The sequence below is a fragment of the Labeo rohita genome, chromosome 3 (genome assembly GCF_022985175.1).
Source record: "Labeo rohita strain BAU-BD-2019 chromosome 3, IGBB_LRoh.1.0, whole genome shotgun sequence".
Lineage (NCBI taxonomy): Eukaryota > Metazoa > Chordata > Actinopteri > Cypriniformes > Cyprinidae > Labeo > Labeo rohita.
Window position 1 is genome coordinate 5,676,856 of NC_066871.1, and position 10,897 is coordinate 5,687,752.

Below are 10,897 nucleotides of genomic sequence, written 5' to 3' on the forward strand. Positions count from 1 at the left end.
AACGACAATTCACAAATAATTTACTCACCCCTTTGTCATCCAAGATGTTCATGTCTTTCTGTCTTCAGTCATGAAGAAATTATGTTTTTTGAGGAAAACTTTTTTCAGGATTTTCTCCATAAAACTTAATTGGTGCCCTGATTTTGAACTTCTAAAATGTAGTTTAAATGCAGCTTCAAAGGGCTCTAAATGATCCCAGCCGAGGAAGAAGGGTCATATCTAGCGAAACGATCTGTCATTTTTTTCGGAAAATACAAATTTGTATACTTTTTAAGCACAAAAGCTCGTGTAGCACAGGCTCTGGGATGCACGTTCACATACTATTGAATCATGTCGAAAGGTCATGCCGAATGTAGGCGGAACCACAGACCCAGTGTTCACAAAGCGAACGCGCAAAGATTAAGAAAGTCCAAGTAAGTCAAACATGTTTACAAACAAAAAGGTGCAATGCTGTCAGACGATTCTGAAATTGTAGGAGTTTTTTGATGAACTGGAAGTGGACTTCTCCTTTAAGGAACCCTGGTTTAAACAGTCAGATTTTGAGACCGGCCACAATATCAACATCAATTCAACCACTATTTTTCAACCTGGTGAAGTGTTTTCTGGGGCTTTGGTAGAAAGCATAGCCTTTAGCACTTGTTAGGTCACAGGAGACTATTTGGAGGGTGGAGATTTCCCTTGGGCTCCTGAAACTGCACCTGCTGTTAACTGACAAATCAAGACCACCGTTACCTTGGTGATCTAAGAGAAATTAGAGCCTTAAAAACACTCAAATAATTCCCTGCTCCTGCATTCCAAACACTTCTCATACATCAAAACAACCACTCAACCCAACTGTAAAACAAAAAGCTTCAGTGAGTTCTTGCATTGTCAAGCCTGACAAACTCATCACTTCACAACTTCAATCAAGATGGCGTTTTACACTTGAGGCAGTCTGGAAAATGCCAGTCCCACGATTTTACGTGATCAACAAGCAGTGATTACCTCCATCTATTATCAGGCAATCTTTAACGGCTTACAAATGGCCCTTGTTTAGCTGTTAGCACGACATAAAAGAAGCCCCTGGCCATAGCGGGATTCAGGCAGAGCCGGTGAAGAAGCACCCTCTCAGCAATTACACAGGGAGAAGGTAGAAACAAACTGTAAATGCTTTTTCCCAGCTGGGGGATTGTTGTTTGCACAGATACCCGCAGGCTGATATGTGCTAAGCTGCTGTTGTTTGACGGGTGAGAAAAACAGACAGCAGACACCTGACAATCCAAAACATGAGTGAGCAGACAAGCCCTGCTGCTATTAGAGAGAACAGCAGTCGCAAAAACACCCTGTTCTGAAAATATTGTGTAACAGGGTGTGGATTATTATTATTGTGGGACAAATGTTTCCTCTCATCAGAATTGGTAACCACTCATAATTAGCATTTGTATGTTTCAATATACCCTATTAATCAAATACAGTAAAACACATTAATATTGTAATGTATAACTAGAATTTAACATAATTGTTTTATTTATATATTAATGTAATTTATTTTCTGTGATGCAAAGCTGAATTTTCAGCATCATTACTCCAGTCTTCAGTGTCACATGATCCTTCAGAAATCATTCTGATATGCTTCGTTGCTCAAGACATATTTCTGATCAATGTTGAAATATAAAAAGTATATATATATATATATATATATATATATATATATGAAGTATATAATAATGCCATGTGCACTGTGATGGAGAGATTACATAAGCCCGGAGACAGCCACCTGTTCCTATAGACAGACAGAAAAGGTTTAAGGCGACTTTGGCCGACTAAGGAGTCTATAAACTGGCTTTGACCATGGCTAACCTAAACACTTGTGCTGTCTGGGACACCTGGAGACATGGTATAAAATTCAATATCATTAAGAGTGTTAATAATGACATATGTACATTCACATGCAAACATTCAAGTCCCTGGTATTTTTATATTTAAAAAGTAACCACTAATATTTGCAAAACCTACATGTTGTATTTCAGTTATGCATACATTTTCAGACATACATAATAAGACTATTCCAGTGGCCGTGGCTGTTCATCATCACCGTAGCTGTTAGTGCTGCTAACTCCCTCTGGACATTGCAGAGTAATAAAAAACAGATTCAGCAACTTTTAATATGATCTGGATTCTTCAGTATGGCCTTCATCTGTGGAGGAAATTGTGCTGAGTGTTTAAAGCTGCTGTATGACTTTTGTAAGATTTTTAAATACTCCTTTGTATCCCAATGTATTTAAGAGTGAAGGTATGAAAGCTGTCCATTACCATTCACATTCATCTCAATGGCAGGTGCTTGGGTGGTGCAGGACCTCACAAAGCCATCTTTGCAATTTTTTAACCCAAGCCATAAATGTTCTCGAACCTGATTTCCATGGTTTTTAAAGCCCATTTCAGGGCCTTCCCAAAACAAAACAAACAATCACAGATACATTTCTACCATAATATAATTAAACCGCACCTATTATGCCATTTTTAAAGTTCCTAATATTTTTTTGGGAGTCTCCTATAATAGGTTTACATGCATGCAAGGTCAAACCATGCTTTTGTTTTCTCAAAATATGCATTTAATATCATCTCATGATTCTCAGACAATTTGTTCGAATCAGTTTAAAGATTCAGTCCCTCTAAACCTCTCCTTTTCGTAAACCTACTCTGCTCTGATTGGTCAGATGGCCCAGTCTGCTGTGACTGGTCTACCGCGTACAGCATATATCAGAAACGATACTCCCAGTGCCACAGTTCCGTATTTTGAACACACAATAGAAAATATAAACATTTATTATTTCTTATACTTACAGGTTGTGAATCAGTGGAGCCAGCTGGTCCAAATAAACTGGGTACTGAGGTATCTTTCAAAAGCAAGCGTTTCGAGAAACCCACGTTAAACTTTCAGAGATTAGAGAAGCAGTCGTCAGTAAAATTACGTTTAAGGGCGTGTCAAGTTGTGTGTGGCTGGCCAACGTAGACTATAGGTGGTCCTCATGCAAATGTGTTAGCCTGTGATATCAGGGTTGCCACGTTTTCAAAACAAAACCCACGCAATCACTACTAAAAACTAGCTCAAAAGTAGCCAAATCCCGTTTCGAGGTAAAAATCACATTCTGGGGGGTAAAATACACATTTTTGGCAGGGTTCCCTTGGTAAAATTAGCATTCCAGGGGATAAATATTACGTTATCGGGATCGCTTCAACCCATGGACATGAAAAACAACACGTGGCAACAGTATGAAAGTAGCCAGATTTTGTGTGAAAACCGTGGACTTGGCAACACTGTGCAACATGTAGCCACCACGGAATAGGGATTCAAATTACTAACAACTCGTTTAGGCTGTTCTGAGTCGATTCTTTATTTTGGGAGACAATAACTTCATAAATTGTGCAGTTTCAACTTTACAACTTTGCAGACTGTTTACATTCACTTATAGCTACTTTACACACTGCATGAAAGGCAATTTTCGAAATGGCATAATAGAGCAGTTTAAATAATATATTATAATATCAGTAAATGCGCAATTCGTGTGACTCAGAAGGAATTTTAATTATGACAAAATACACAATGTGTTTTATGGCAGTCAGTAGAACATTTTTACTGGTTACAGCAAACCTAATCAGTAAATACAAGAAATATCACAGAGAAAAAAAGGATTGTTTTAATACAATTGGATTAGTATTTATTCATTTATTTTACTTTTGCCATATTTAGATGTCATAAGTTTCATAAACACTAAGTGGCTATACGGTATGTTCAATTAAACTTTTTTAATTTTGAGTGCTATCATATATAGGCTGAATGTGCTTATTGTAAAATCCCATTATAAACTTTTTTAAAGAAATTAAAACTTGGCTTGGTAATGAGCATGAGAGCTTAAATCCCTTGTTTTAGAAGCCTTTAAACTGTTCAAGTCCTTGTATGCTGGGTAAAGCACTTGACTTTCCTAATACCAGCCATGCCAGAGTTGTAGGCTTTAGCAAATAAGATTAGTGAATTTTACATATGGTTCCCAACGTGGGCCCTAATCCCAGTTTGAGAGTGGGCTGGATTTCCCTGCTACAAAAACGTCTTCATTGCTGACAGTATAAGCTTCAAATAAATACAGTATTACTTTAACCATGAAAAATGAGATTTGCTTTATTCGCACTTAATCTATATATGCAGCAGCACTTGTAAATGTACTTTTGATATAAGAAGAAAAGACAAAGAGATCATGATTCTTTTGATAAATATCAACAACTGACATGTAATTGTCTTTAAACTTTCTCTTTTCTTTAGCAAAAGATTCACTGATGCATTATACAAGTGAAAACTTTAAATTAGGCTCCCCGCTAAGATTGTGCCAACTTGTATAGAGCAAGACGGAGCAATCCTGGCTCCTAACAGAAGTACAACAAGCCTCATTTAGTAAAGATGGGAAATCACTATTCCCACATTAGTAGCAGATGGTAATATTTATTCCCTGCTTGCATCAGCCCTAAAATAAGCATGATCTCAGCTCAAGAGGACAAAAAGAGATAGAGATCCTCTATTTCCACTATGACCTTGACCCAATGTCATCCTCATAATCAGTAATGGGGCATGAGGACCTCCAGTGGGATTACAATGACCTCTCTGTTGTCTGTCCTTGTTATCCAGTACCATCTATAATGTATAATAAGTCCAGTCTAACCTGGCTTTAACCATCAAGAAAGCTCTAAACGTAGCGGAACTCACTGCATGTCTGAGGTGCGGTGGGTCAACCGGCTTGGCTCTTAGAGATAAGGATGGTTATATAGCTCTCTCCTCTCATTTCTTTTTCTCATGCTGAATCTGTCTCCTTAGACTTCTCACCATAAATTTCTGTACAGGAAAAAATACCATTTTAACCATGCTTCTTGGCAACATTGAGGTTAGTTTCTGGGAATAGTTAAATGGCAAGTCTTCTGGATGAATTGCAAATATAAAAAGGCAGTCATCAGTGATGTACTGACAAAGGTAAGTGTAAAGTGTCAAAATAGCAACACTTACCACAGGGAGTCACACAACTCAACGGGTGAATGTGTCAAGTCTCCCAGTTGAACTGCAAAGCTGTTAAAAAAGGCACTCGTTATTGATTTGCTGATGAAAGAAATTTTTAAGAAATAAATTTTCAAAAAAAGAAAGTCGCTGCCTCTTCCTTCTAAATGCGCTTAATGTCCTTGCAGGCCTCCCAAGCTCTTCACATCTTCGAAGGTACACTGTAAAAAATGATTTGTTGACACAACTTGACTTAATCAAGTCATTTTGTTGCATTGACTTAGTTAAGGTTAGGAAACACTAGGTGTTAAGTTCACTCAACTTATATGTAGTTGTTGAAATAACTTGCAGTAAATTGAGCCAACGTACTGTATCAATTAAAGAGCATGTTGTTGTCATGCGTCGTGTGCGGGAAGGAGGAGTAGGGACGAGGAAATCCGGAACATGCACTTTATTTATATAATCCACACAAAGGAACAAGAACAGCAGGGAATCCAAACGCAAACACAACAAAAACCAGACTAAGTGACTTTAAATGAAATCAATAGACATTAGGTGACTTCACAACATTAAATGACTTCAAGAACCGACAAACAAACGAGGAACTGAACCAAACTTAAATACCCAGGCTAATGAGACGAGGACAGGTGTGAATGATTAAACAATGACGTCATAATCAGAAACGGAACAGGAAAGACCAAATAAGGACATATAAGGGAAAAACCAATGAAACAGTCCACAGGGGTGTGACAGTTGTAGCCAATCAGAACTCATCCATGGCTCCCATCATGCATTGCGGCATGAATAAATTATGAGCTGAGCTGTCTTTGTAATTTCTTTTATTCTTACTATTTTCTTTTGTTTTTGTTGTTTTTATGTGACTTTTTAGTAGCTTGTTTTGTGATGTTCAGAGTTGATCTGTTTATCTGAATATGCCGTTTGTCACCGTTGTTGAGATTCATACGCTGGTTCTTAATGTCTGTGTGCACCTAGACAAAGAGACTTTTTCAGAACGGTTTTTTTTATTATTATTTTTTTTAAATCACAACAGTTTGTAAGAAATTCTGCTAAAACGTATAAAAAAGACAGGATCTTTTGTTGTGGAATCACAAGACCAACATTAATTATTCAAGATAATCTTTATTTGACTTCAATCACTGAATTTGTTTAGGGTCTAATCTCTGAGTTACATTTGCAAGAAAGGAAATGTAAAAAAATGTTAAAAAATATAATTATGTTAAAACATAATCATCACCACCTGACGACCTGTGCTCTTGGCTTGTCTGGTTGTTTTAACACAATCACGGTAGCCAAAAAGAAAATCTAAAGTTAAAAATGTAAGTGTCAAGAGCCCAACTAAAGCAAATACTGACCACCATAATGGTTGCTTAAAAATTGTGATTTTTCTCCTTTGGTGATTCTGCTCGTTAACATCAGGTGTCTTCAATAATGGTCAATTATCACTTAATTAATCATCTGCGTCTGTCTCAACTTTGTTAAAAAAGTATGTCATCATGACGTGGAGTATGTGGCACATGTGCATTACACACCAAGTTGATAGAACCTATATTTTGTTGTTATATGAACATGTTATTTTAAGTTTTCAATTTCTATTTAAGTTGGGGTTGTTCCAACTCGTCCTATTGTGTAGTGAGACACTGCAAGTTGACAGGACATGATTTAACTTGTCCACCTTACTAAAATTCAGAATCATTTCCCCGGTACGCCTATGCATGACTTAGCTCAGGCTTAGCAATAACCATTTGTATTTTCTCATTGTGTTTTTATGTTTGCAGGCACGGTCTTGGTGTTCATGCGTTCTATGTCCTGCTCCACTGGTTCCTCTTCAAGGCCAGAAGAGGACCTTTGGAGGTTCCGTAGAGGTGGGTTTGTTTTGCTTTGGCTGACGTGGGGCAACTTGTGTGGCACAGACTTGTGACAGCAGATTGAGGCAGGGTGTGTGTAGTAACATGAGGGTTTTTTTTTTTTGTTTGTTTGTTTGTGTTAATAGACATCTCTGCAAGGAGAGTGTCTAATGCAGTGAATGATATGGCACATCTGACCAAGGTGAGAACTCTCAATCTGCTATCTGTCTACTGTCTTTCGAAAGGCATTGGATGACTACCTCCATCCACGGCATCCCATAGTCTTTGTATCTCTGCAGGTTGGAGGAATAACACAGACCCCATCTGCACATACATCTCCAACAAGTGCATTGGATGGTGCCTCTGTGGCCTTGTACAGTTCAGTGTAGTCTTTTTTGTTCCACTTTGCTTTTGGATGACTTTGTTTATCCCAGTAAGTTAGTGCTGGGAAGTACTCGAATCCCACAAAGCTAAAATCTAGACAGGTGTAGATGTCGTGGCCTGCTTTTTGTACCATTTCCAAAGCTCGGTCAGTGGGTATCCAAAAGCTTTTCTCTCTGCAAGGTCTCTGCAGAATTCTTTGGTTGTTCTGCACCCAACTAACTTTAAAAGCACAGGAGGAGTATCTCTTTTGAGGCTTTCAATGGTAATTCTATCATTCTGTCATACAGGTCACAAAGAAGGACCCACACGAGAGCCTCCGCGAGGACAGTCAGGCCTGCCTGCAGTGTATCCGAAAATGGAAAAAATCTCTCCACTCTCATCCACCTCAATCCACATTTTCATCTAAGGTGGTGACTTCCTGACGCTGGTGCTACCAATGGGTGACAGGCCCAGGAACCCTCACCTTCTTGTCACGCCGTTGGAGTCTGTGGAATAGGTTCCAAGGCTGATGGCAAATGGAAAGGACCAGTTCCAGTTGGAAAGCTATCTAACTGTTTGTAAAACCACCTTGACCGTGATGGTTTTTGAGCAGGGATTCAAGGGTGTTGGTGAGGTGGGTTGCACAACATGCCGCAGGCCAAACCAATGGCCATTATTCCTGAACAGCGGGAGCATCAGGGTCTGCTCAAGCAGGTGATGAAGGGCTGGTGGGTTGAAAAAGTTACATTCTTCAAGATAAATGGGATGCGGCCCTGTAGCATAAATACCGCCTCGATCCTGGCATGTGCGTGGCAAAGGCACTTCCTGGCCAAGTCATCCATGTGTTGAATGTATGATTTGGTCCTTTGAAGTATCATCCTGGAATGGGTTTTGATATAGACAAGGTCGCCAGCGTCCTGGTCAACTTGTTGGATGGCCTGCATTAGCACTCCAACAATGAACATCTGGTCCTCACCCACAATGTTCATGCGTCCAAAGTCATTGAGATTTTGTTTTTAAGGATGGTTGTACGCTGCATGTCTTCGGGTGGCAGTGCTTGTAGTTTGGTCGCAAAAACATCTAGCACTAGAGTTGATCACTTGGGCAGCGTTGAAACACCGGGTGCAGGTGTTTTTTTTCCCGTTTTGATGCAGCAGATATTTAGCAGCATCCACCACCATCGACAAAGGCCTGTCGATGTGCCTGAATGTTTTGGTTAGGGCAGATATCTCCGCAGCATTAAATTCTGTTAGATGGAGGCATTTCTTTAATGAGTGCCAGTGCAATCAATGTTGTAGGCATAGTCGATTGTATCCTTCACATTTATCACCAAAGTGGGGAAAAGGGGGATGCGGAAATCCTTGTCCCTCAAGAAACTTCCACATTATTGAAAGCATCAAGGATATTCTTTGTGTCAAGTACTGCCTTTATCTGTGTACTCAACAGTGAGGTCATAAAAATACCAAAAGACACAGCGAATTAGTGCTGACACTTTGGATAAAGCAGATAAAACATTTGTGAGAGGTCAAAAATCAAAGTACGAGACTGGCAGATGTAAAGGAATGTTCAACGAGCAAGAATAATCCAACTTCTGACATACTGAAAAAGAATCAGAATCATAAACATCCATGAGAGGCCAAGACTACTTGAAGAGTACCGCAATGCACCACAATCTTCAAAACATTTAAAATATTGATAAAGAACCAGGATCAGGACTGAAAAAGCAGACAAAAATGTCCAGGAGAGTCCAAACCTCTGTGAAAGGCCAAGATTCCTTCAAAATGACTGAACTCAGGACCAAAACATTGGAAAAGAATGTCCAAAAAAGCACAAGAACCATGTAAAGCATGAATAATCTTCCAAAATGGTTGAAAATTTTAAAATGAACCAGTATCAGGACTTAAGAAAAAAATGAAATCGTCCATGAGACGCCAAAGTTCTTTGAAAACCACAAAAATTATAACTGAAACGTTGAGGAACATGGCCAAAATGCAAAGGAACCATTAAATTCAATGAATATTCCTCCAAAATGTGAACCAGAATGAAAACGCAGACCACCCAAGTCAAGATTGTCACTTTTTTTAAACACAGTACAAAAAAACTCACAAAAAGATTAGATGGTGGAGAACAGAGGTCTGTTCTGTGTACTTTTTTCTTTCACTTTCGAGATTTGCAATTACACATACTTTGTGTGTACACTACAGAGCAGCAGTACTTACCACACATTTTGCCAGATTAGATGTTTGTCAGTGGTGCTCAGGATCTGCAAATCATTTGCCATCGTCTTATCAGTCATCTCTCCTTAATCTGTCTATGTGGTAAGTGAAATTTTATGTACTGTAATATAACAGTGTATCGCCAGCAAGCAGCTAACCATATCCCTTAGTGGCTCTATAGAACGTTATTGGTTTTCCATGCCTTTCCTAATACGGATTCACCCTTCAGACAACTTAAAGCTTGTGTGAGAAAGCTTCTTCTTGAACCAAACTTCTTATGAGATCAGATGTCCATCTGCAAATGTATTAATAAATTACCCAACAGCTTGCATGACTAACAAAACACAAAATCTACTAAACTTTAGCTTTAAACATCTCTCTCCTTGAACGTTTTATTCTCTATTGGTCATGGAGGTTGTATTTTGTGTTTCTGTGGATACTGCTGTTCCCCGTTCAAACTCTTCTGCTCCTCCGTTCTGCTCTGAACATCGGAGTCCTGATTCGTTACAGACCTACTTTGTAGAATTCCAAATGTTTCCATGGTTTCTTGCCTGGGCATGTCACTCCCTATCACCTTGGCAACGCTCTCTGTTCTCCTGGTTCTTTATTCAGCACACTTTTGAGGAGAGATCTGAAAGTCTTTTCCCTTCTTCGCTGCAGGATTGTCACTTACAGAGGTGGGCAGAATGAAAACGGAGGAGATGTCTCTCAATCTCAACAAGGTGTTAAGAAGACGTATTCTGAATACTGTTCAGTGTTGCTAGAACTCAATACATAGAGCTTATCGTGGCCTTAAAAATTAAAATAATATTAATAATAATAAATAAATTATGCTTTCAGTCAATTTTTTTCACAAATGAATCACACAATTGCATACAAAAGGAACAATTACATTTAACAGTAGAGACTAAAATGCTGTTTTAGTTTAGCACAGTGTCAAAGTCAGCCAATTTCTGAGAAGTATTTTACTCCAAATTTGCGTTATAGTGTCGATCGGGTTTGAAATAACTTCCTTCTGTGAACTGATTCTTATTTTATAGTATTCAGTGATAAAGCAATCTCAATTAGCATTGCAATATAAATATACATTATCCATTTGAAAATGGACTGAAGAACAAAGATAAACCATATACTGGTATAATTGTGTGCTGATTCTCATCATGTTTCAGCATACAAAATATTTCTTTCTGTGTTTATTTGGCTACAGCGACAGCTGGATGTCTTTGTCCATATAATGGATTATATTGGATTATAATTGAGTGTCGAGTATGAATGAAATAAATCACATGTGAAAGTTTAATGCTCCATCATGGTTCTAGTGCTGAATTATGTCATAATATTGCCAATATCACGACACCCGTTTCTGCTGTTTCTTTATAATTACCTGTGAAATTTATTCTTTGGTTACACTTTATTTTGATAGTCCACTTTAGACA